The sequence below is a fragment of the Bos indicus x Bos taurus genome, chromosome 16, assembly GCF_003369695.1.
Source record: "Bos indicus x Bos taurus breed Angus x Brahman F1 hybrid chromosome 16, Bos_hybrid_MaternalHap_v2.0, whole genome shotgun sequence".
In the NCBI taxonomy this organism is placed as follows: domain Eukaryota; kingdom Metazoa; phylum Chordata; class Mammalia; order Artiodactyla; family Bovidae; genus Bos; species Bos indicus x Bos taurus.
The window spans coordinates 56,277,839-56,304,846 of record NC_040091.1 but is presented as its reverse complement, the minus strand read 5'-3'; the positions used below and the strand labels follow the sequence as shown (position 1 = coordinate 56,304,846).

Genomic DNA, 27,008 nt, shown 5'->3' with positions numbered 1-27,008 from the left:
TCTTGCCTGACAAGCCATCCATTGAGGGAAAGTGCTACAAAGGAAGCTGGGAGGGGGTTGAGAGTGGAGCTAGAGTTAAAAGTTATGCTCCTCTGAGAGAGGTTGGAGGATGTGGTTTTTAAAAATGTCAATTTCCCCAGGAATATCTGGGTTCTTGCTGTGAAGAGAGCCCAATCTGACCTTTTATTACTTTCTCTCCTGGTGAGAATCCATGGCAAGTGGGCAGGGGCAACAGGTGGGCATCAGGCTGGGTGGTTTGGGGGCCAGGGTCCCCCTGCCTTCATGGTGATAAGGAAGTGTCAGTAGCTTGAGCTCTGCAGAGGTTGGCCCATGCAGATCAAACTATATTTGCAAGGAGGCAGGACCTGCCCTCCACTTTTCTGTCATACTTGACTATGTATGGTTGCAAAGAGGACAAAGTCTGTTCTGCTTTGACTTCTGTCACTGAGAGACAGCCCAGGAGAAAGGTTTGTCTCCATATGTCTGGGGAAGCAGAAGCGAATCTGCTGCAGGTCCTAACTCAGGAAGGCTTGAAGTAATGTATGTCTCCCAGCACTGAAACATTCCACAAATGGAATCATCATTACTTTAGACTTCATTGCTAAGACTTTTTTTGCAAGGTACTGCTCTGCCTCCTCTGCTTTCTGCCCCTCTGAAATATGTTCAGTTAATTTCCCGAAGCTGCTTTGGCTTTGCCTTGGAGACACTATCTGCTGGTCCCTGCCCTTCAGTCTTACCCACACCTGCTTGGGTGGGGCCATTCAACAAGTGGCACCAGGGACTTCTTTCAATCATCTGAATCTCCATGGAGAGCAGCCCAAGGGAGTATTTTTAAACATATGTGGTTTCTTGTAAGAGCAAATCTTGCCTTGAATTAACCCCTATCTGTATAAAGTTCTGGTCATTTTTTTCAAGTATGCTGAAGCAGAAGAGAGTCAGAGGTGGGGAGAGGTTTTACTCCTTCCAGTTGCCGATAAACTCTAGGGTGATGACTCTCTGTCTTGCTTTTAATTCAGTATGCTGAGTCCCTCCTCCAAGCTGAACAAAATACTCTCTGCTTCTGCTTTGAGAGGCTCCTGGGTGAAAGACATAGCCCTGAGTGAAATGGTATCATTATTTTTTTAAACTATTCTTATCATTAGATCCAGAAACCTCAGCATCTCCTTAGAATGTCTGGAAGTAGAATGCAATGAGGAAAGAGTAGTCAGAGCCTGTAAGGATAGGGAAAAAAAGATTGAAATAGACAAAGCAGAGTATCAGAAACCAACACTGACTCATTCATATTTCAACTCTCCCAACTCCCTCCATTCTCAAACTCTCCCAGCTTGAACAAGAGAGTAGATGGATTTCTGCATGACAAGTCCCTGAAGGTTCAAAAAAATTCATGCCCTTGCAGTGGACCCTATCCAAAGCCACCATTTGTTACTGAAATCACTGTACTTAGTGATCATTATTTTACTAATGACCTCAAATTCTCTCTGAAAGAAGTACTTGGTGCCGTTACTGGATCCATTTAATAAATGGGGAGACATAGGAGTTTAAAGTGCTAAGCCAGAGGGTAGCAAAAGCAGAAAGAGAACTTTGGGTCTCCTAATATCTCATCTCCTGTGAAATGCAGAAATGCTCACATGTGGCAGAGAGCAGGGATGAATTGCTTCCCAGTGGACATATTTTTCAACCAGAGCCTTTTAGTGAATTCAGTGTGGCGTGATGGCTCCTCCCTGGCAAAGAATGAGAATCGACTAGGAGTCTCAAGGTGTTGCTGGTCTTTAGTTCTCAGCCAAAAAGATGGTCATGACCCATGGCCAGAAAGGTGAGGAGTTCTCTGGACTTACTGTGAAGAGGGAACCCCAGACTGGTGGACTCAAGGCTGAAATGATATCTTGCACCCGATTGCCATGCTCGCCTTGCCCCAGAAATCCCAGCTGAAGGCACCCTTCCAAGATTACCGTGAGTGTCTTGGTAATGACACCACCAAAGTGTTTGATGACTTTTCTCTCCTATGAGCCTCCTCTGGGAACACCTCCACTGATTTCTCTGTGGCTCAAAATGTGGGAGGATGACTAAGAAGCAGGAGAAGTCTGGGCTCTGAGCACCTACAGAAACCTGTGGAGAGGAGTAGGGAACTGGACACAAATCCACTCCTTAATAAGACCTCCACTCCTGCAGCAGCTCTAGCTCTCACATCAGGCCAGCATTTTGGAAGGAAAGTCAGCCTATTTTCATACCCAGGCCTCATTCACTGAGCGGTAGAGACTCAACTGGGCTGTCTCTGAGATCTGGGGGGATGAGAGATATAGGAAAAGGTGGAGAGAAGGAAAAGGTTGCTACAGTCATCAGTCAGTTCAGTTCAGTCGCTCAGTTGTGTCCGACTCTTTGCGACCCCATGAATCGCAGCACACCAGGCCTCCCTGTTCATCACCAACTCCCGGAGTTCACTCAGACTCACGTCCATTGAGTCAGTGATCCCAGTCATGGGTTACCCTTTTTTACCCAGAGACCTCCACTATTACTTAAAAAAAATTTTTTTTAGGAATAATTCACATATAATAAAACTATCCTTGTCTTAAGTGTCAAGATTAGTGAGTCTTGATGACACCTGTGTACACCTGTTTAATCACTCCCCCAAACAGGGTACACAAAAGTTCCCTTGTTCTTCTTTCCAATCAATATTTCCCTCCTTCAACCCCATCACTTTCTTCACTTTCTGAAGTTTATCACCATAGCTTTGATTGCTACATTTTGCAGAGAAAATGTATTGCTTAGTGTTTCATATAGACACTAGACTTCTCGAGAACATTTTGGAGGTTTGATGCTACTGTTACTGGGTGGGTAACACAAAGGTGGGGGAGGAGTGTCCTCCTTGTCCAAGTTTATAGTCATGGTGTTGGAAAATCAAGGGGTGTGTGTAGCAGGCAACAATCAAGCCCAAGTAGAATACGTGGATACGTCTTTAGGAGATCTCAAAACGGGGCCAAGTGAGTCACAGAGCTGTTTACATGCTTGGTGGGAAAACATGTCCTTTGCCTTCCTCCACTCAGAGACTTCACTAAGCACCTTCTTCCCAGGCTCTGCCTGTTTTCGGTGGGCCTATATCAGAGAAGGCACCAGTCAGCTCAATTTTGAGAAGGCTTCTTCCTCAATCAGCACCCCCAGCTGAGATCCCACGGAATGGAACGTAGATTGCTAAGCCCTTGCGACATGACAAGTTAGAAGACAGTCACGATGAGGATTCCCCAAGGTCTAGGTTTGTGTGGAAACAAAAAATTTGAATGATCTCCACAACGCCAATCCCAGTAAATGATGGGGAAAGTGCAGAGACACACCTTTGCCTCATCTCAATTACAGCGATATTAATAAAGATCGGATGAGATTCCCCACCTAACTGGAGTCTCATCTTAAAAGCAGGGCCACTGAGAGGAGAAAAATGGAATTCAGGTGTTTAAGTGCTGTTTCCAACTGTGTATAAGAATCACCACATCTTTACCTAGGAATATGATTTTGGACTAGGACTATATTGACATATTTTTGAACATAGCAAGTAACCAAAAGGTCAGTTGGCAAAGGGAATTTAAGCAGTTTTGCCTCTTTCCTTTTACTCTTTTGTTTTCTTGTGATAAAGCATACATTACATAAAATGTACCACTTTAGCCATTTTGAAGTGTATAGTTCAGTGACATTAAGTACATTCACATGGTCAATGGAACCATCACCACCATCCATGTTCAGAATGTTTCCATTTTCCCAAACTGAGTCTCTGTAGTTTTAAACAACTCTCCATTCCCCCACCGCCCCAGCCCCTGGCAACCACCATTTTACTTCCCATCTCCATGAACTTGAATAACCTTGGCACCTCCTGTGTGTGAAATCACACCATATTTGTCCTTTGGTGTCTGGTTTATTTCATTTGGCGTCATGTCTTTAAGGTTCTTCCGTATTGTAGCGTGTGTCAGGATTTCATTCCCTTTCAAGGTTGAGTAATATTCCTTTGTATGCATGGCTCACATTTTGTTTATTCATCTGCTGATGGACACACTTGGGTTGCTTTGTCTCGACTTCTTTAATTTTGGCAAGTTCCTTCTACTTCCAACCAAATGGAAAAGGGAGACTCTCTGGTCATAGGTCTCAGTGGGTTGAAATTCTTCCCTTTCCCTATGAAAACCAGGCAGGTGGCTTCCTGGAGGCAAATCAAAGAGAAGAAGTGGGGGTGATGCATTCCCCACCAACCCAATGAGCTAGGTCTGCTTCCTGTAGTCTGACCCTCATTGGTAAGTGTACAATAGACACAGTTCCAGTGAACTGATATCTTAAACTCTTCTATTCCTGCTTAGCTCGGAGAGTTACCAGGAGACAGAGAGGTCAGCCCTCACCCTTGGTGGGCACATCTCTGGGTCCCTCCTGGCTTATGCATTTTAAGGTGAGATTACATAATGAGAAATGGAGTCCTGGGGCCAGGGGCAAATAAGCCAACAGACTCATTACAGTTTTACAACCCTGGGACCTCTGTCCTTAGAGCAGGCATTGCCAAGCTCACCTCCACTTGGCTGCTATAAAAACATCTTATTCTCTGGCTGTAGACAATTCAATAACAAGTTATTAGCAGGACCCGGGAGGAATTTATTTAATCTGGATGAATTCTCATCATACAAGAGGAAAAAGCCTGGAACATTGATCCTAGGACAGTGTCGATTCATGACAACCAATATTTGACAACAGCTTAGCAATATCTGTGGGCTGGAATTTAGTCTTTAATCTGAATCCACCCAAGAAATTCACATGCCTGGGCCCTGGTAGCTTGGATCTTTCTGTTGTCTAGTGATAATACCAGCTTACATTGACAGCGCTTGCTATGGGCTTTAGCCAAGTGCACAGTACATAGAATGCCCTTAACAAACATTTGCTTTTGTCACTGTTAATAAATGCTTTATGTCATTTAGGGTCTAAAACACATGACATATATTAGTATGTCCATTTTACAGGTGACAAAACAGACGCATTATGACTTATGTGATTTGTTCAACTTTTTACAGCTAAGTAGTGATACAACAGGGACTTCCCTGGTGGCTCAGACAGTAAAGCGTCTGCCTACAGTGCGGGAGACCTGGGTTCGATCCCTGGGTCAGGAAGATTCTCTGGAGAAGGCAATGGCACCCCACTCCAGTACTCTTGCCTGGAAAATCCCATGGACGGAGGAGTGTAGTAGGCTACAGTCCATGGGGTCACAGAGAATCGAACACGACTGAGTGACTTCACTTCACTTCAGTGATACAACAGAAATTCAAACCCAGGTTTGAAGCCTGTGCCTTAACTGCCTTCTTTTCTTGCTTGTATCACCCATTTGGCGATTAATGATGGCTCTACTGTGATTCTTTTACGTATCTTTGGAGGAATTTTATATCTTGCATTATTATTAATCTTATATGTGAAAATCTCTGCCTAGATAACCAATCCTACGAAGGCTGGGAGAGTCCAGCACAGGGCCTGGCCCACAGGAGGGCCTAAGAAAAATGTTCTCATTTTGCTGTTGGTTCTGCTCAACCTGGGCTTCCCTGGTAGCTCAGATGGTAAAGAATCTGCTTGTAATGCAGAAGACCCAGGTTCAATCCCTGGCTGGGGACGATCCCTTGGAGAAGGGAATGGCAACCCACTCCAGTATTCTTGTCTGAAGAATCCCATAGACAGAGGAGCCTGGCAAGCTATAGTCCATGGGGTGGCAAAGAGTCAGACACAACTGAGCGATTAACATTCTGCTCAACTTAAGTACAGGAGTTCCTAACTTGTTTCCCTTGTTATGATGATGATGATGATGATGGATATTATTTATGCTATGTTCTTGATGCATCAGGCATTATACCAGGCTGGGCAACAGAGTATTGCACTTGATTTTCACTATAGTAGAAGGAGCTCTCATTTACTGGAAGTAGCTAGGTAGAAGGTGCTAAGCTAGGTGTTTAATCCTTATGACAACCCAGAAGCAAGGCTTTGCAAGGAAAACCTTCTCCAGTCCAACAAAAAGGGAAAACTCTGGTCATGGTGCAACTTGAACTGAAATGGTTGCTTTTTCTTATGAAGACCACAGAGGACAGAACCAAAGCTCCTGAATTCAGAGAGGCTAAATAACTTGCCCAGGGCAGCACAGCCTGTAGGTGGCAGGGCTGTTTTTGATCTCTATCTGTCTGAAACAGAGCCCAAGTTCTTTCACTCCTCTCTGCGGTTCCCTTTCCCATCCTGGGGCCGTGTGCAGCAAGAAGCGAGGACTGGGGCTTAATTACAGGAAGCTTGGCTTCAGATTCCCTCTCTACCACATCCTGACCTTGTGCCCTGGGGCCATGACTTACCTGTCTGAATCTGAGGTTCCTTATCAGGGCTTCTTCACTGCTCCCCAAAAGCCTATAAAGATCACCACGTCTTTAAAGGGTTTTTATGAGAATCAAATGGGGACACAAGTACACCGTGCCCAGGACAGCATCTGCATGAAGCGTGAACCAATGTGCCACTAGCCATTTCCTGCGGCCTGGGGACTGGGGACAGACGAGGGGACTTGGCATTTTCACAAGCTAACAATTATCTGGGCTGACCTGGATTTTATATTCTCCTCAAGGGCTAATGGGCTGGGCAGGCCCTTGTTTTACATCACCTTGATTTTAGGAGCATGTGTTGGCTATTTTTTCTTCTCTTTTAGCACCTAGAGCCTGGAAGGCTGATATTTAAAAATATCTGAAAGATGCCTCTTGCCAATTAATTCCCTGGAAATTGTCCTGGACTGAAATTAATCTGAACCTTAAAGGGGACACTGGGTTTTGCAGCCCCTTTGGGTTTCTTTTCTCTGGCCTTCCCCTCCCTCCGGGTTCTTCTGCCACTCTGAGTTTTATTTATGAAATGTTTTCTCTTCCTTTATAATTATGTTTTCCATAAGAAGAACATAACAGCCACCTCCTGGCTGGGCTAGAGTAATTGTGGGAATTTTTTGACGGTGTGCAATTTCAAAGGCTTGGGTTTATATAGATTACCTTGAATTTATCTCCATAAGCACATCAGGAGAGAAGCAGCTGCCTGCCTCCTGAATTATTGTAAACCCTGTAGCCACTGCGCACCGACATCTGTGTGGATGTTCTGTTTGTCTAAATGGATTCTGTAAAGCAGATACGTTCATAAACCAGGTTTTGCCAGCCTGTCCTGCCATCTCCAGTGAACTTGTTAATACCAAGGTCAGCAGTGGGGCTCCGGTCCAGGGACAGATGTGGAGTGGTAGTCAGGTGACAGCCCCGAGGTCCTCCCCCGTCCTCCCCACAGTCCAGCCAGCTGTGAGCCAGGGGTGAGAGGGCTCAGTGCAGACAGGGAGAGGGCAGGACCCAGGGAGGCCAGGCAGCAGAAAGGACAAGACCCCGAGGACCAGATGAGAGCCCTGCACAAGGTTGGGGCATCTCCTCCCGGTGACCCAGGCTGTGCCTGCAGGGAGACAAAACTTACAAACCCAGCCGTAAAGTCTCGTGTTCAAAGCCGTATGCATTTATAGAGATATAAATGAAGTTTAACGCTGGTGAGATTCTGTATAAAATCAGAAGACTTCATCTGTATCTATACTTGGGGTGCTAATGGGTTCCGGGCTCCCTGCCTCTCTCCAACCCAGTCGCGTGCACGCGCCCACGTGCTCACACGCACTTACACTCACCGCTCAGCTGCAGCGGGGAGCAGCCGGTAGGGGCGGGGGAGGCCGAAGGTCTTCTGAGCATCTGCAAGTGAGGCGCCGGCAGCGATACGTTCCCCTCATCTCCGAGGGCTGTTTAAAAGGAAAAGAAACAAGGACTGCCAAAATCAAGCGGCTTCAAACAGTCAGGAATCTGGCTTTAAATAAAACAATTTGAGGGAGGTTGGCTTTTCATCTGCTTCGGAAGCCGCCAGGTTTCTGCGCCTCCTGGCTCCAGATGGGATCCGGCAATGAGACTGCAGAGCCGGTGCTGACCAGCCCCCACGCCCTCCTGGTCTCCCCTCCGGCCCCTGCTGGGGCCTGCAGAAATGCTCTGGCGAAACCCTGCCCAGCAAGGGTTTGAATTCTGGCTCTGCCACTTACTGGCTGTGTGGCCTTGGGAAAGTCACTTGACTTTTCTGAGCCTCAGTCGCCTCACCTATGAAATGAAGTATTAATAAATAGCTTCTACCTCTGGAAATTGCTGTTGTGGGTTCAATGAGATATCATTTTCGTAACGAAGACTCCGAATGGCCTGTAGCACTTACAGGGTCTTCAGTTAGTGGAGTTCTCTCTTGATGGCAATGTCTAAGGTGGAAGGAGGGCATTTTAAGGGTGGAGGTTAGGTCACATGGATACTTTGCCATATATTTCCCCCATGGGTTGGGGGTGCCCCCTGTGGCCTGAGACTGGCTGCTGGAGCAAGTCTATTCAGGGGACAGGCAGTGGACTTGAACCCTGCCTTCTTTTCATCTTACTACCAGCACTCCTCAGTCCTACAAGAGCCTCTGGGCAGCACCTGGGACAGCTACTCAAGGGAAGGCAGACTAACCAAACAAGATGGCTGTTATCCCCGTGGGATTGCCCCTGTGGTGAGTCCTGGCTGTATCCCCACACCTGGCTCCCTGGAAAGATCAGGGACTCAGTGCTGCCCACTTGGAGCACAGGTCCCAGGGGAGTATGTCTGGAAGGGATGCCCTTCCAGACCCGACATTCAAGAGGTCAGCCAATCATGTCAAGGGTGTGGCATCCTGTGCCCATCCTCCATCCATGGAGGGGACAAGTGGAATATTCCAGAGGAGAGGAAAGGATGCTATTGATCTGGATCTTGGTATGTAATGAGTGGGGGTGGGGAGCTGACCACGTTCTGTCAATCTCTTATTGAAAATGGTCTGAGGCTCATATTAAAATGCAAAGGAAGAGTGTGCCTTATCCTCTTCCCCTCCCCCGTTCCTTTTTCATTTGTATTTTATCAGCTTAATTTAGTGAGAGTGGAAAGCTCAGGCAGCCATCCTTGGAGACCTAGGAGGAAAAAGGAATGACACCACCCGAGAGGGCCAGGGGGATTCCCTGGCAGTGTCTTCCCTCCAACTCCATAGGGGTCACCTCCCAGCTCTCTCTGCTCCACCAGTACCTCTTCACTGCAGCTGGAGTGGAGGAGACTGGACCAGTTCAGAGTTTTCTCTCTCTCTCTGCACACACACACGTCCTTCTACAGCTTCCACACTTCCCAGGCAGGTTCCTGGGGACCTTAGGCAGCTACATTTGACAGAGTGGCCAGGGAGTCCCACCTGACATCCCCTTGCCCTGCTGTGACATGACACCTGGGAGGAGACCCAGCTCCTGTTCCTTGAAATGTTTTGCCCTTTTCCTGCTAAGTTCTTAAGGTCAAATGTTGCTAAGGGGACTATTTGCCAAAGGCAAAAGCCTGCTAGAAAGGGTAAACAGCTCTTTCATTTTTGAAGCACTAGGTCTCCTCCCTGGAGTTAAGCTCAGCCACTGGCCTGACCAAGCCTGCCAAGTAGCAACCATGGAGTGGTTACTGGAAATCGGCTACCAGCATGTTAGGCTCTAACAGCCTGAGTTTCCTAAGTCACCAGATAGAGCCAAAAATAGTTTCATGTCTATTTTTTTGTAGCATGATAATCACTAACATCTACTTTATAAACATGATTGCCAGGCAATTGATCTAAGTACTCCACACACAGAAACTTACTAAATCTATACAACTACCTTTTGAGGGAGGTACTATTATTGTCCCCATTTTACAGATGAAAAAATTAAGGCACAAAGAGATTGTTTAAAGTGCCAGAAGACACATAATAAATGGCAGAGCCAAGATTCATACCCAGGAACTCTGTGTATTAAATTACCATGTTGTGCTGAGCATCACTCAGAAACTACGAAAGTTCCTGGTGGCTAGAGAGATGCAAAGACTGGAGAATCATAGCTCTCACAAGGTTGGTTTGAATCACAAAGACGAGTTTAAAAATAAGATCAGATCAGTCACCATTTCTCTCGGGGGCTTAGTGCTGTCACTTCTTCCACTACCACTCCTTTGGGGAGTTCTTCTGTATTTTCAACAAAGCCACATCTAACTCTTTCAGGATGAGAAAAGAATCCAGCTCCATGCAAGTGAGTTTTCTTAAATGGATTTTCCTTCATCCGATCTCACAAGGTGGTGTCAATTCTCATGTACCCACAAAAGCCTCATTCACTTTGTGGTTTATCCACTTTGTGGATTATCTGGGCCACAGTTAAAACTACCCATTCACTTGTGGGCCACTTCTTTTAACTCGAATCTGCCACCATGCAAAATAAAATTCCTGTGATGGATTCTCAAATGCTTGGTCCAGCTGGGAGGAATATGGTAGGAAAATGCAGTAAAGCTCAATTTGCTCCTACTTAGGGTTCTTGTTCAGCTGTGAGGACATAAATTGAACACCGGGGCAGCCAGGACCACCAGAAGATTTCAAGGGATGCAGTAGTATTGGCTGGGGCCAAAGGGAAGTTCAGTGTAGCTTAAGCCTACCCTGCTGTGAGGTCAGAGATGGAGACAGTGGCAGAATATCAGCCAAAGGAGCAAGAGGGCTGTGCAGTGCCTTAGAACCGACCCTCGATGTTCCTGACACAGTGGCCCACCAAGCCAAGAGACAGGTTTATCCCAGGGTAGGGGGACTGGACACCAGGAGACCTGGGCACCCCAATGCAGGCTTGGTTAGAGGTGTATTTAGTTCTTGCATTGGGGCTGAGAGGCGCAACTCAGGGGAAATGCGAACCCCAGCTCTGAATGAGGTTATTCAGGGATGAGAATCCATCCCAAGCTTGAGCCAACCACTCATAGGCAGGAGGACACAGAGTCAGGGAGAAATTGTATCAGTTCTGAAGACAGTGGACTTGAGCTTTGATCCTGGTTCTGCCCAGCTCTACACTCTTGGTGAGCTCACTTAACCTTCCTGAATCTCTGTTTCCCTGACTCTAAGATGAGGAACATGGTAGCTTTTAACATTTTGTGAAAATTGAGAAAGGTAGTATCCATGGGGAGAAGGCAATGGTACCCCACTCCAGTACTCTTGCCTGGAAAGGAGCCTGATAGGCTGCAGTCCATGGGGTCGCTAAAGACGGACACGACTGAGCGACTTCCCTTTCACTTTTCACTTTTATGCATTGAAGAAGGAAATGGCAACCCACTCCAGTGTTCTTGCTTGGAGAATCCCAGGGACGGGGAAGCCTGGTGGGCTGATGTCTATGGGGTCGCACAGAGTAGGACATGACTGAAGCGACTTAGCAGCAGCAGCAGCAGCAGTATTCTATGGGGTTTCTAGCACTTAATAGTCAATGAATGTTGATTCCCTGATTGTTGGCAATAATAATTTCTTGCATTTTTGTTGTGTTTCATAATATTCATAGTACTATTACATATATCACGTTTGATCTGCAAAACTATGTGTGAAGGTGGGCAAAACGACACGTTAATTGCTCCCATTTTATAGACGGGGGAATTACTATAGAGTTTCTGTGGCTTGTCCAAGGCAGCATAGGTAGTAAGTCACAAAACTGAGATCAAGATCTTGCAGCTTTGGGCTTATTCATTTTATAGCCCTTATTGTTGTGCTGGGATTGGGCTGATGGTTGAAATCACAAAGGTTAAGAAGATCCTCTGCCCAGAAGTCCAGAAGACAGGATCAGCTCCTGTGGCTGCTGCAGCATATGTGGGGGGATGGGCAGAGCCCAGGGTTTCCTTTAAGGCCTCTGGCATAAGGATCTCAAGCTCTTTCATTTCCACCATATTTTTCAAAATAGCTCCCTCAGTAGATCAGTGCTGAATGCTGCAGCAGCCAAGTTTCCTATGGTCAGATAGTCTTGGCTTTCCTGTCTCCCCCAGTCAGCCATCTTGGGAACCTGAGCCACTCATCACAGCCACTACACAGGGACAGCTCCCACCTCATTCCACAAGCAGCTAAAGAACATAGAGTCTGTGTCCAGCAGGCCAGCAGCCTTAAATGTAAACTCCACAGAGAAGCCCACCCTATTAATCTTATCTTTAATGGCTCTCCTTGACACTAAAAGTAAAGGCAACAAAAGCAAAAATAAACAAGTGGGACTGAAACAAACTGAAAAACTTTTGCACAGAAAAGGAGACCATCCATGAAATGAAAAGGCAACCTACGGAATGGGAGAAGGTATTTGCAAACCGCATAGATGATAAAAGGTTAATATGCAAAATATATGAAGAACTCACACAACTCAATAACAATAAATGTTCCAAAACCTAAATAATTAATAATGGGCAAAGGACCTGAATAGACATTTTTTCAAAGAAGATACAAATGGCCAACAGGGGCATGAAAAGATATTCATCATCACCAATAATCAGGAAATGCAAATCAGAACAATGGAGAGATTTCACCTCACACCTGCCAGAATGGCTGTTATCAAAAAGATAACATGTGTTGGGGAGGGTGTGGAGAAGAGAACCCCTGTGCCCTGTTGATGGGAAATGCAAACTGGTGCAGCTATTATCGTTCCTCAAAAAACTAAAACTAGAACTACCATATGATCCAACAATCTCATGTCTATCAAGTCGGTGATGCCATCCAACCATCTCATCCTCTGTCATCCGTTTCTCTTCCTGCCTTCAGGCTTTCTCAGCATCCCGGTCTTTTCCAACAGGTCAGTTCTTTGCATCAGGTGGCCAAAGTATTGGAGCTTCAGCTTCAGCATCAGTCCTTCTGATTTCCTTTAGGATGGACTGGTTGGATCTCCTTGCAGTGCAAGGGACTCTCAAGAGTCTTCTCCAATACCACAGTTCAAAAGCATCAATTCTTCGGTGCTCAGCTTTCTTTATGGTCCAACTCTCACATATGATCCAGCAATCCCATTTCTGGATATGTATCCAAAGGAAATGAAATTACCATCTTGAAGAGATATCTGCATTCTCATGTTCATAGCAACATTATTCACAATAACCAAGGTATCGAAACAACCTAAGTGTCCATCAGTGGATGAAAGGCTAGAGAAGATGTAGCATACATGTGTAAACAATAGAATATCATTCAGCTATAAAAAAGGGAAATCCTGTCTTTTGTGACAACATGGAACATGGAGGGCATTATGTTAAGTGAAGTAAGCCAGACAGAAAAAAATAAATATTGCATGGTATCAAGCTGAGATCATAGAAACAGAGTAGAAGGTAGATGTCAGGGACTAGGGGTATAGGGGAAATAGAGAGAGGTTAAATAGTAAATAAAATAGCTTTCCTTGTCACTCTCCCATTTTATTTTTATTTATCTCATTTATCATCAACTAATATTATATATGTGTGTGTGTATATATATATATATATATGTATATGTATATATAGAACATAAACTCCCCAATAGTAAGGACTTTGTTTTATTCACAGTTGGATTTCTAAACTGGCATACTGTATTTAGTAAATTCTGGTTGGGTGAATGAATGAATGAATGAATGAATCTTCAGCCAGTATCCTCTATTTCAACAAATTGTTACTAAAGACCTACTGGGAGGCATACTGTTAATGGATATGGGATTGAATGAGACATGGCTCCCTGCTTTGAGGATCTCCCAATCTATTTGTGGAGAAGGCAGTGGCACCCCACTCCAGTACTCTTGCCTGGAAAATCCCATGGATGGAGGAGCCTGGTGGGCTGCCGTCTATGGGGTCACACAGAGTCGGACACGAGTGAAGCAACTTAGCAGCAATCTGTTTGTGGTAGAGGAGAAGCCACAAAGCCACCAAGTGGCTGCACCAGTTTTGCATTCCCAACAGTCCACAAGAGTTCCCTTTTCTCCACCACCCCTCAGCACTTGTTATCTTCTCTTTTTGATAGTGGGGCTTCTCAGGAGGTGCAGTGGTAAAAGAATCTGCCTACCAATGCAGGAGATGAAAGACACATGGGTTCGATCTCCGGGTCGAGAAGATTCCCAGGAAAAGGAAATAGCAACCCAATCCAGTATTCTTGTCTGGAAAATTGCATGGACAGAGGAGCCCGGCGGGGTCCATGGGGTCCCAAAGAGTCAAACACCACTGAGCACACACATACTTTTTGATAATAGCCATTCAGACAGATGTGAGGTGATATCTCCTTGTGGTTTTGAGTTTGCATTTTCCTAATTATTGGTGATGCTGAGCACCTTTTCATGTGCCTGTTGACCATCTGTATGTATTCATACAGGTAGGTAACTACCCCACAACATAAGGAAGTGTTAATGTCTAGAAACCAACTGCTTGGGGGTGGGGTGAGGGGCAAGGTGACTCACATTGCTTGGTCACTCTGTTATTCAGAGAGAAAACAGTATATACAAAGACTCAGAGTCAGAAAGAAAGGGCACGTCAGAAGGTAACTGAGAAACGTGGTATAGCTGAAACACAGGATCACTGAGTCGTGGTGGTGGAGTGGTAAGAACGGTGGGAGATAATACACAAGAAGAAGATTAGCATTTGGACCTTCGTTTTAGGATACCCATGGGGAGAATTATCAACCACTTGGGTTTTTAGGTGTGGAATCCTAAGCTATGTAGCAGGATACAAGCTTGTTGCCTTTTTCATCAGGGTATTAAAAGCACAGCCTAACTGAATTTTATTTGCTATTGAGACATTCCATTATATTAAGCATATCTCCTACTGCAAGTTCTCCAAGCCAGAGAGTGATGGTGGGGTCTCAGAGGTGGGTGGGTAGGACCTGCAGAAACTCCAGATCTTTCCTCTCTGACGGAATACTGGGGGACGCTGGTTTGCTCTCATTTGAAAAAACGTGAGGCCACTTCTCAGCCACCCACACTGCTTTCTTCACTTCCTCCTGTAGAAATGACACCGCTCGGATTGGTAATACAGAGGTTAAAGGCGAGACTGCTTAGTGAGAATGAGGGATAGAGAATGAAAGAAAAGCCCTGAGACCAGAAACTTTGAATGGCTCATTCTGTTTCCTTTAACTGTGGCTTGTTTAAGAAAATGGCTCGTTCTGTTTCTTCAACTCCTTCTCATCTGGAAAGAGGATGCGGCTGGGAGGTTCGCATGCCAAGGCTCCAGTCCAGGAAAGTGCTTTCCTATTGATTTGTGTGTCAGCAATTCAAATAGGGGTATTTATGCTGCGGCTGAGCACCTAATAAAAATTTAAATTATTGTTTAAAAAAAAAAAAAAGGAAGGGAGGAAAAAACTCATCAAGGAACAACCTCATAAAGAAAGTGGAAAAAAAAAAAGCCACACACAGATTCGAGGTCCTCAGGAAGGGAGCCGGAGACTAGGATTGTGAGGTTTGCCAAGAAGTGCCTCAGACTGGTTGTATTTCTCCTTTTAAATGCCTCTCCCTCCCATCTGAACACCTTCTAGGCTCTGTAGCTCTGACCTCAGACCCTGGCTTCATCACTCATTGGCTGTGGTGCTTAGGCAAAGGACAGATGTTTCTTTCTGAGCCATCCTGTTGCATAAATAAGGGGAAGCAATGGTGTCTCAAATGATAACTCATATTCAAAACCCTTGGAGCAGAGCCTGGCACATAGTAGGTGCTCAACAAGTGTTTATATCCTAACCCCTTTCCCCCTTTGGGGGATCCCCTCCTTAATTCAGATTCTTCCTTAAAAATCATGCCCTGTAGCCTATTAAAAGCTGATGCAGCCAACCCCTTCTCACTTGAAAGACTGGGAGTCACTAAATCACACCTATGTATAAATGATTGATAATGAATTAATAAGTTAGGTGGTGGCACTAATGGAAAGCAGAAGGAAAGAAGTGAAGGAAGCTTTAATAGGAGAATGTTAGAAACCAGTTGCAAGCCTCTGTAGGGCTGTGAGGCTCCCACAGCATCCTTTAAACCATGCTTATTAGGAAAGTCCCTCTCTGGTCAACCATAAGGACAGGAGACACGCAGGTCAGGAAAGCAGAGTGTGGGTCTCTCAGACTTTAATGACAGCACCAGAGGGTTCACCTCCTCCCATGAGCATATCCTTGCCCCTCAACAGTGCTGTTAACTGCACCTTCCTCACAGTCCTGAGGTCTAGCTTCCCAATTCTGGCCATTATTCTTTCTCTTCCACTCTCGTGCTTCAGCTCCACCACTTACACAATTGCACTGACTTCTTCAAGCCCCTGGCCTTTTTCTTTTTCTTCACTCTCCATTGCTTGGCTTTACCAGGCTTTAGATTCTGTCCTCCGTCTATAGCATTAATCCCTCACAAAGCCTCTGAGGCCTTCTTGTCCTTATTCACCTGGCAGAACCCCACCTTGTTAAACTCTGGGTCATGCTTACCTCTGAACAAGTATACACTACTAGAGAGAAATAGATAGCTGTGTGGACTGTTATTGCATTACAGTTATGACCCAAGTGAGTACTGGAAACAGTCTGGCAATTCCATGACACTTCTTTAGCACCTTTACTTTCCACTCTCCAAAATCACAATTTTACCTCTCCTTTCCCCAAAGACTACCGACCCTCCCTTTTTAATTTCTTCCCCTGGATGACCTTACTTGGTGTTTTAGCAGACAGATTCTCCCTTGCCCTCCTGCTACTAACGCCACACCTTTCACTGTCGCAGAGCCCATCCTCTCTGTCTTCCCTCCTTATTCAGGGGTGCTGGGCCCCTGCTCCTCCCTAGGGCTAACCTCTCCTCTTGTGTTGTGACCTTAGACTCTCACACTTCCTAAGGACTTCATTCCTGCAGTTATCACCACTCCTTTTCCTTGATTTTCTTATTTTGGCTGTTCTGGGTCTTCAGTGTGGTGTGTGGCTTTATCATTGCAGTGGGCAGGCTTCTCATCGCCGGGGCTTCTCTTGTTGCAGAGGACAGACTCTAGAGCACTTGAGCTTCAGTAATTGGGGCACATGGGCTCCCTAGTTATGGCATGAAGGCTTAGTTTCTCCACAGCACGTGGGATCTTAGTTCCCCAGCCAGGCATAGAACCCATGTCCCCTGCATCGGAAGGCAAATTCTTAACCACTGGTCCTCCAGGGAAGTCCCTCAACACTCCTCTCTTGAATCTTCAATTTCTCCCTCACCACCTTATTTTCCTATTAATATATACATGTTCTCTGATATCTCCTGCCTTAAAATACATGAAAGCCTCTCCTGATTCTCAGTCAGTCAGTCAGTTCAGTCACTCAGTCGTGTCCGACTCTTTGCGACCCCATGAATCGCAGCACGCCAGGCCTCCCTGTCCATCACCGACTCCCGGAGTTCACTCAGACTCTCCTGATTCTCCTCTCTTTCTAATTTCTACTCTATTTCTCAGCTTTCTCAACGGCAAATCTCATGGAACGTGTCACTGTTCCCGATTCTCCCTTCCATTCTCTCTTCACCCAGTCTATCCTGACAGCTCCTTAGACACTGCTCAAGAGCAGTCTCATGTGGCCAGATCTCATGGTCATTTCTCTGCTGCCTTTGTACTTGATGTCTCAGCATCACTGGGCAGTTACCTGTTTCCTTAGACCACTACCTTCCCTTGGCTTTGGTGACATGCACTTTTTAGGTTTTCCTTCTGTCTCAGGGACCGCTACTTTCCTGGCTTCTCTTTTTACACTTTAAAACTTAGAATACTCTTGAATTCAGTCATGAGGCTAGGGAAAAGGGTCTAACTTCACCTAGGGACCACATACCACTTGTACATCAGCGACTACCAAGCCCATGCCTCTAGCTCTGAACGTCTTTCTGGAACCCAGCTTAGAGAATCCAACATTCTACCTAGCGTCTCTACTTTGATATTTAATAAAGTCTTTCAACGTAATGTGTCTGAAGAGAATTTCTGGCTCATCGATGTCCTAAACTTGCTCCTCTTTTACTGTTTCTCTTCTCGGTAGAAGGTACTATATCTACCTAGTCACTCAAGTCATTATTAATTCCTCTTTTCCTCACATACCACTCCATATCAATCAATCAGCAAGTTGGCTCTACCTTTAAGTACTTTTCAGATCCTTCCTCTACTATGAATGCCCCGAGGTCTCACCTGGACCAGTGCCAAAGCCCCCAGCTATTATCCCTGATTCCACTCTCCCCCCGGAGCCAATCTATACCTAACACTAAAGTGATCATACTTCTTAAAATAATCCAGTGATTTTTCCTTTCAGTTAAAAATAAAACTCAAATGTCTTACATCATCAACAAAATCTTCCATATTTTTTTTGACCTCTGTTTCATTTCTCTCTCTACTATTCACTCTGTTACATTTGTATTGGCTTATCAAAAATGTCAATTTCAGCCCTTCAGGACTTTTGCTGCACTTGTTCCTTAGAAAGAAACATCTAATTCAGTTCTCTTATTTTATAAACAAGGAGACTCAGGACAGAGAAAGGAAATCTCATAGAAAATCAGTGGCAAAGCCAGGACCAGTCTCTTGATTGCCAGCCTGATGCTCTTCCCACTAGAGTGTGCTGGGTGATGGCTGCTGTCTGAATGCTTCCTCAGGGTCTCATCTTGTGAGCAGCAGAGACCTTCACCCTGGTAGAAACATGGATCTTGGATTTGGTTCAGTTCTGGTTGTGATTTTAAGCAGGTTGACCTTAAACACTATTGTTGGAATTATAGTCCTTGAAAGTTTCCATAGAAAGATTTTGAGGTTTTTAAACTAAGACCTCATAAATTCCAAATTTTCTGGGCAATAGATGATTCCTTGGGAAAAGAGTCATCATTTTTTGGCCCCACCATAGACTGCTCAATAGACTACCAGGCCAAGCTGTCATTAGAGTTCCCTTGTCATTCCTTAAGCAAGTCCCTTATTATAGCTTGGCTCCTTTCTCTGCAGTCATCCTCAAGTATTTTGGTAAAGAGGATCCTCATTTCAGTCTAGTATAGATCTGTGGCCTCTTCATGCCCTTGTTTTTGCTTGGCTGTCACTCTTTACATGCCACATTGGGGCTCATTCAAGCAGATTTCCCCAGTCCCACCCCCTTCCACCTCTCTTTTGATTTGCCTATAATCAAACGTTATTTGTATATCAGATTTACTCCACTGAAAAACAGACACTGATGTGAAGAGTTTCATGTCATGCAGTCATACAAATTATTCTGAAAAAAATAAGACTTTTAAAAACGCTCAGGCTTTGTCATAATTTATGATTACATTTTTTCAGTTTCTGCTTCTCCTCTTAAATAACTGGCCTGACTTTGGGCTTTAAAAGTCTACACCTCAAATGCAGACCTTGCCTAGGCATTTGCTGACTTACCATCAACAAAAAGGGTGTTTACTTAGTCCTAGAACATATTCAGCTTCGTTTATGCCACTTTCTTTGACCACAGAGTGGGAGGAGAATTCTCCTTCCTTGTGCAAACTGCCTGAACAACAGCTTCCAACTCTTAGCTGCCTACATGCACTTTAGGAGATGGGCGGGGTTGGGGTAGCTGGGGTGTCATTTTATTTTCATGTTGAAAATTGTGGAGAATCTCTCCAGCCACATTTTTAAACTTAAAAGTATACTAAATAGCACCAATCTGAGCTTCATTCCATAGCTTTAAAGAGTCTACCAGTTACATAGCTGCTCTCTATTTCTTGGCCTTCTGCAGGATGTAACACGGAGTGGGTGACCAGACAATCTGTTTGAGTAAAGGGTAGTTGGCTGGTGTTAGTTTGGCCGTTTATTCCTTGTCTGGGCGATCTTTGAGATGTTTGTGAAGATTAGTGTTTTAGCATACCCAATAGCACTAGTAACTGTATTTTCTTCTTTCATCATGTTTACTACCATTGAAATAATGCATTTTCTGTTTAATTTACTTCCCTGTTCTGTGAAGGAAGTGCTGGAATCCCCAGGGTGGCTCCTAAATGCTCTAAGCTGTTTGTCCTCGTTGCGTTTTTTATGTACTGGGAACCCCAGAAGCTTTCTCCCATCACTCCACTTCCATTATATGACACATTCTGCACACAGAAACAACCACGGTGAAGAGTCTTCGAGGAGAGCCTGACAGATCCAGGAACTGTCCTAGGTTCTGAACATCCACCGGAGATGGTGACTCGGAGCTCATGAAACATGCATTTGAGGGGAGACAGGCAACAAATCCATCGCCAAGTTCTGTTGACTTTACTTTCTCAATATCTCTTACATCTGTCTGTTACTTTCCATCTCTAACCAGTTACTACTTTATTCAAACTAACATCATCTTTTTCTTTTATGGCTAACATGAGCCCCTCAATAATCTTCCCTCATCTTCTCTTGCCTTATTCTAATGTATTCTGTACACTTTTAGTCAGAGATTTCATCAATATGTATATCTGATCATGTCGTTCTCCCACTTAACACCTTCGAGCGCTTTCCACTGATCTTAAGACATGAACAGAAATCCTTAACAAGGCTCGGCATGGCCCCCTTCCTGCCTCTCTCTCTAGCATTGCTCTTCCTCCCTCTCTGGGCTCTAGCTACTAGACTGCTTTCAGGGTCCCCCAGGCTCTCTGGGCTCTGTTCTGTGCTATGATCTTCCCTCTCTGCCTCCTTCCCTTTCCTCCATCCTCTCTCTCCACATCTTCCTTTCTGTGCCTAATTTATCTCATCTGTAAATTTCAGGTCAGATGCCCCTTCCTCCAGGGAGCCAGATGACCTTGTAATGTGCTCTCATAGGAAACTCTGGATTTCTCTTTATTATTTAAAATTGTTAAGTTGTAAGACGTAACATATACACACAGGTGTACATAAAACCTGAAAGTAAAATTTAATCAATAATAATAATTGAGTAATAATTATTCAAGTTCCCTGTAACAACCTTCCAGGTGAAACAATAGAACATCACTATCCTAGAACTTCAAGGACACCCTTATATGTCTCTTTCTGATCACAAATACCACCCTCCTCCAGAAATAGCTGCTTTCACTGTTTTTCCTGACTTTATGGTCATAATTTACTTACTTTTAGCAGGTTTAGAATTTATCAGCCATCTTAGTATGCCTGACAACTATACTTAGTCCAATAAATTTTTTAAAAGGTTAAAGAATTTATTAGCTTAGAAATCTTTATCTATATTCATAATTTATATATCTAATGTCAATTTTATCAAATTTCATCAAAATATTAAAAATATCAGTTTCAGGTGAGCACATCAAGTCTATCAGTTTAGAAATACATACGTGCATATATACTGGTACATGTACATAGAATTATTTAATTAATATCTAGTTTCCCAGCAGTTGGCAAGCTGCAGATTCACATGTAGTGTCTATTTTGTTCACCTTCTATTCCCAGAGTCTTGCCCAATCCCTGGTGCACAGTAAGTCCTCAGTAGATACTTGGAGACTAAGTGAATGGAGATGACCCCCAAGTGGACTCTGGATAAGAGCTGAGCTATTATGAGGGTCCTTATGAGGACTGCTTTTTAGAAGCAGAGCTACAAATTGAGGGTTAGGGCATCCACTGCTTATGAGGAACATGTTCAAAAGCATCCACCACTCTGCTACCAGAAACTTTAAATAAATAAGAAAGGTGACCGAGTAAGCTATCTGGGGAAGGAATTATATCAGTCTGTCTATTTGCACATCTATCTATTTATTTAACTATCCATTTATTAATCCATCTATCCAAGCATGTAATATTATACAAATATATACCCATTAAAACATACTAGAAATATAGGCCATCATAGAAGAACAAAATGGGAAAAAACATACCTGTCTCATAAGCAGGCATAAATATTAGCCTCCATTCATGACCTACAGGAGTAAACCCTGTCCCTGACCAAAAGATGGCGAGAAAATAAACTGTGTCTCAGGGATTTGATTCATGAAGGAGAAACACCATGGCAGGATCATGGAAACCCATGAATTATTCACAATTCAAACTGGCTAAGGGGAAAAAGGGGGAGGGAATGACCAGGAAACACACATCAAATACATGATACTCTCCACGGCCAGGGAGAAGCCAGGAGGGTGGCAGCGGGAGCAGCCTTACACGAGGGCTGAACCCAGAGTGACAGAGGAGGAAGGCAACTTGTCCCTCAGGTGAGCCAAGAACACCTGGCCGGTGTGAAGGTGGCTTTATAATCCTGGAGTGGGTGAACTGTAAGAGAGTCTCTGGAAGTCGGGGCATGGCAGCCTGGCACCCATGGTTGAGTTTGAACATAAAATCGGGTACCAGTCCCACGGCTCTCCTATAATTACAAAGAAAGGGAAAGGCAGCCCGCTAGGCAAAGTGGGGATATGGGGTGGGGGGTGAGAATAGGGGTCCAGAGAGGTGAGGAGGGGGAGGGGTGCCCCTCTGGGAAGCGCTGCTTTTCCCTTTGGCTGTGTGTGGATGTATGAGGTAGAAAGACAAGGCTTGTTCCTCAACAAAAAGCAAAATTCAGGGCTGTGCTGAAGTGGGGCAGAGTCCACCACGAGTAAGAGATCTGGAGGACAAAGTGAAGCTGAGCATCAGGAGCCCAGTAAATGCAGGAGTGGAATGAGCAAGAAGCCAAGCTATCTTCATTCAGGAATAAGGACTACAGTTAAATTGCTTTAAGGGAGAGTCAACCGAGAGGCAGCCAGGTGGTGAGTGGGCAGCTCCACCTGGTTTTGAGACCTGGGTGGGGCAAACACAGCCAGTCCAAGTCACTAAGAGCACAGCTCAGTGTGTCTCAAGTATTTACTGAGTGCTTACTATGTGCCAGGCTGGGTGCGCAAGAATAGGTCTACTCTCAAGGAGCTTACACTCTCATTCAAGGAGACAGATAATAAACATGTAAACAAATAATTACATAAGATTATTCTAGAGACTGAAAAGTGCTATCTATGAAGACAATGAAATAGGATCAGGTGTTAAAGACAACTGGCGTGTAGGGAGGCAGAGAGGGGCGACTGTCTCCAAGAGGTGACATTTGAGTTGAGCCTTGAAGGCTGAGCAGGAGTCAGGTGTGTACATGTCCAAGAGAAGTATAAAGCAAGGGGCTCAGAATGTTGCCCAGCAAAGAAGATACATGCAACCAAGAAGACAATTCAAACTCCAGCTCCCATGCCTCCCTGAGCCCTGGTTTCCTCAATCTGTAAACTGAGAGGGTCGGACGGGTGGATGGCCAAGTCCAACACAGTGTAGCATGGGGTCTTGGAAAGTTTCTTGGGAAATTTTCATGGAAAAGGAGAAACTTGACCTGGATCTTGAAGAAGGGGTCTGAAAGCACTAGTAAGATCATTTAAACCAGTAACAGAGGTTTATAGTTTTCCGAAACCTCTATTGAGACCAAACAAGAATGTCTGCTTTCCCTCTGATTGACACACTGTCCTCCTTCCTCCAGGCCATGCTCAAAGCCCACTGCTTCCAGAAGCTTTGTGGAAACTAAAATCTACCACTTCCTGCTTTCATTACAATACCTCGATTTGGCCACTTACTTCTTTATGCCTTTTGAGATCATTAATGAGCTACCAGCCTATTAATACATCTGCGTGATTGCCTGTGAGTACTCAGTCTTGTCCGATTCTTTGCAACTCTATGGATTGTAGTCCTCCAAGGCTCCTCTGTCCATGGAATTTTCCAGGCAAGAATACTGGAGTGCATTGTCATTTCCTACTCTAGGAAATCTTCCCGACTCAGGGATTGAATCTGTCTCTAGTGTCTCTTGTATTGGCAAGCAGATTCTTTACCACTGAGTCACCTGGGAAGCTCCATTTATATGCCTACTTCCTTTATTTATTTGTAAATACCTTGGCAAGGTCTGAGCCTGGAGCATAGTGTCTGGCTTGGGCAGGTGTCCCATGGGGGCTGAAAGACAATAGCTTGTGGATGGGAGATGAGTTCATCTGCCTAGGCTGCAGACTAAATACCACAGACTGGTAGCCTAACCAATAAGAATTTATATCACAGTTCAGAGGTTGCGTGTCCAACATCAGGGGGTTGGCTGGTTTTATTCCTGGTGAAGATTCTTTTCCTACTTATAGATGGCTATCTTCTTGCACATTGGTGGGAAGAGTGATAAAGATAGCTCTGGTCTCTTTTCCTCTTACAAGGACACTGATCTTATGGATCAAGACCCACCCTTATGACTACCTTGAAAAAAGTATCATTCAGTTGTGTCGGACTCTTTGCAACCCCATTGACTGTAGCTCACCAGGCTCCTCTGTCCATGGACTATGACTTCACTGATCCCTAATTAACTCCATAAGGGCCCAGGCTCCAACAGAGTCAACTGGGGGCTTCAACATGAATTTGAAGATGACACAATTTGGTTCAAAACTGTAGGTGAGAAAATTCTAGAAAAAGCCCAACTCTCCCTTTTGGGGTAGAAATGAGCAGAGTGGTCCTGGAAAGGACCTCACTTACTGGACAAGCCCTTCCTCTCCGTGTGCTATTCCCCTTTGTTAGGGCTGGGGCATTTTCAGCAGTGGTTTTGTTTGTTTTTTCCCCTATGACCTTGTAAAAATGAAAAGACCTAGGAGGAAACCACATTTGACTCCATTGGGGTCCACCATGGACCTGGTCTGAGCACTGGCTGCAGTGATAGGGAGGGTGTTGGGAGATGGGAGAGGAAGGAAAAGTCAGTCTATCTTCCAGCAGGGCTCCTGGGGCCATTCATTCCAATCACAGCTTTTCTAATGAGGGAGGCTGGGGCTTGGACATCTTTACTGCAAGGCTAGTCATTCCAGATAAGCTGCCAGGGGCCAGGCAAGAAGAACAGCAAAATTAATGAACACATTTTAAAACACTTGCTGTGTTGCAGGACTAGTCTATGTACTTTCTGTATATTACCATATTGCATCCTCATATAGGTTGCCTCATGTTGATGGGAAAACTAAGGGAGGTAAAGTAATCCATCTTCATTCTCACAGCTGGTAATGACAGCTGTGAATCTCAGATTGGAATTTTGCAGGCAAGACCCTGACCACTGTGCCATGCTGCCTTGGGTTCGGGCATCTGCTATTAAGCAGACCCTCCCATGGGAGTGTAGCCTGGTCTTTTTAGATCGTACCTCAACTCCCCTGTCTACCCCTGTCTACAACTCAAGAGGTAGGCCACAGCCTGCACAGTGCTGCCCCCTTTTCTGATGCTGGGGGTGCTGGGCAGGTGGGCTGGTGTCTGCACCACCTGCTCTCCTTTGGGCTTTTCCTCACCCAAGCTTTTGTAGGGTGAAGGCTGGAGACAAGAAGGGACTGGAGGAGAATGGAGAGAGACACACAGGGAGAGGGAGGACAGGGAAATGAGGCCACAGAAAGGCCTGGGTGACCTCAGCAACAAACAACCATGGACTCCTGTGACCTCCTTATCTGCAATTGAGCAGGTTGCAGGCCTTGATGGGAGGGGCAAATACATGTCCCTGATAGTAAAATTCAAGGAAGCCCTTGGTCAGTAATATTCTTCCTGCCTAGCACTCTGAGATGGTGATGGAAATGGAGACATGGACTCTGTTGTAGGGTGATGTTTACATCCTGAAGACACACTGGATAGACTCAGGAGACCTGAATTCTAGACCTACCTTGGCCTTGAACAACCAATGTAGCCTTGGATAAATCATAATGTTTCTGGGCTTCAGTTTAAATGAAGCAGCCAAGTGACAGATCTCTAAGTGAAAGTGAAAATGACAGTCACTCGGTCGTGTCCAACTCTTTGTGACCCCATGGACTGTAGCCCGTCAGGCTCCTCTGTCCATGGAATTCTCCAGGCAAGAATACTGGAGCGGGTTGCTGTTCCCTTCTACAGGGGATCTTCCCAACCCAGGGATTAAACCTAGGTCTCCCACATTGCAGGAGAATTCTTTAATGACTGAGCCACCAGGGAAGCCCAAGAATACTGAATACTGGAGTAGGCAGCCTATCCCTTCTCCAGGGGATCTTTCCAACTCAGGAATCGAGCCAGGGTCTCCTGCATTGCAGGTGGATTCTGAGCTACCAGGGAAGCCTGGTAGATTGTCTAACTCTTATAAGGTTCTGGGTTTGTTTGACCTTTCAAGTACTGAAATCTCAGTTTATCATCTTATGCAGGATGGGGTGAGAGTGTTATTGCACCCATCAAAGAGAGAAGAAAAGTCTCCAAGACTTTGCCAAGCTCCCAGGCCAACTCAGCTTACTAAACTGCCCAGATTTGAAAAACTGACCAGCACCGCAGGTTCCGTCTGCTCTGCCCCTTGCTTTTGCCTGTGACCTTGGCCACCTCATCCCCTATCCAAGCCTTTAGTTTCTGCACTTCAAAGGGGCAGTGGTAGTCTTTGCCACCTGCCTTACTCTCCTGGGGGTTTTATGGGATGAACAGGATAATGTTTCTAATTACTTAGGGCTCCTTGGAGTGCAAGTGCTGTGAGTCAGGATAAAGGACTCGTCTATTTTAGTTGCTTTCAGAGATTATTCATCCAGAAACAGAAATGAGCATTTAGATGAGCACAGAGGCTGGGGGATTCAGGCCAGAGAAGGCTCTAGCAGAGGGGTGGTTGGGGAGGGGCTGGGGCAGAGTTAGCCCCTTCTAACTCTTACAAGGTTCTGGGCTTGTTTGACCCCGTGAGTACTGGAATCTCAATGTATCATCTTATTCAAGATGGGGCAAGAGTGTTAATGCCCCTATCAAAGAGAGAAGAAAAGTCTCTTTTCTGGGGAGCGGGGGAGCTTGGCAGATGCCTTCTGGTCTACACAGGCAAAAAGATGCCTTTTTGACACATGACCTAAGAATCCTTGAACTTCTCCCCTGTCCCTTTTTTTTTGCTCTAAAATTCCCCAGGTTCATCTCCTCTTTTGCAAAATATATTTTAATTCATTAGGTGGCTGTCCTAGAAGAGACCAGCTGCTACACTCAGACAATAGAAACCTTTGGTACTTAAGGGACATCGTCCTCTGCCGGGTATTACAGAGGGGTGTAGAGAGGATTTCTAGGCCCTGGCTGTCCTTGGAGTGCGGGTTCTGAGAATGTTCACTGGGGACTCTGGTTTTCTTGACTATGCAGGTGACCATGAGAGGGCAGCACGCTTCATTAGCTCTGTGTACATGTGTGTGTGTGTATGTGTGTGTGTGCACGTGTGCTCACATGCATACACATGTGCACACATGAGCACTCATGTGCACCCATGAGGCCAGCTGTATGAAGACAGTGAAACTGTGACATCCATGCTCTTGGCTTTAACACCCGACAAAAGGGACATGGTTTAAATGTCACAGCAAGGGC

General features: G+C 45.2%; 1 protein-coding gene and 1 non-coding gene across 3 annotated transcripts in view; both read left to right on the top strand.

Moving 5' to 3' along the window:
* TNR (tenascin R) overlaps positions 1-27,008 on the top strand; it is a 487,688-nt gene that overhangs the window by 871 nt on the left and 459,809 nt on the right. The window lies entirely within an intron of this gene.
* On the top strand, positions 5,547-5,618 carry TRNAY-GUA. The gene has a single exon. It is a non-coding gene; the product is annotated as a tRNA-Tyr (tRNA).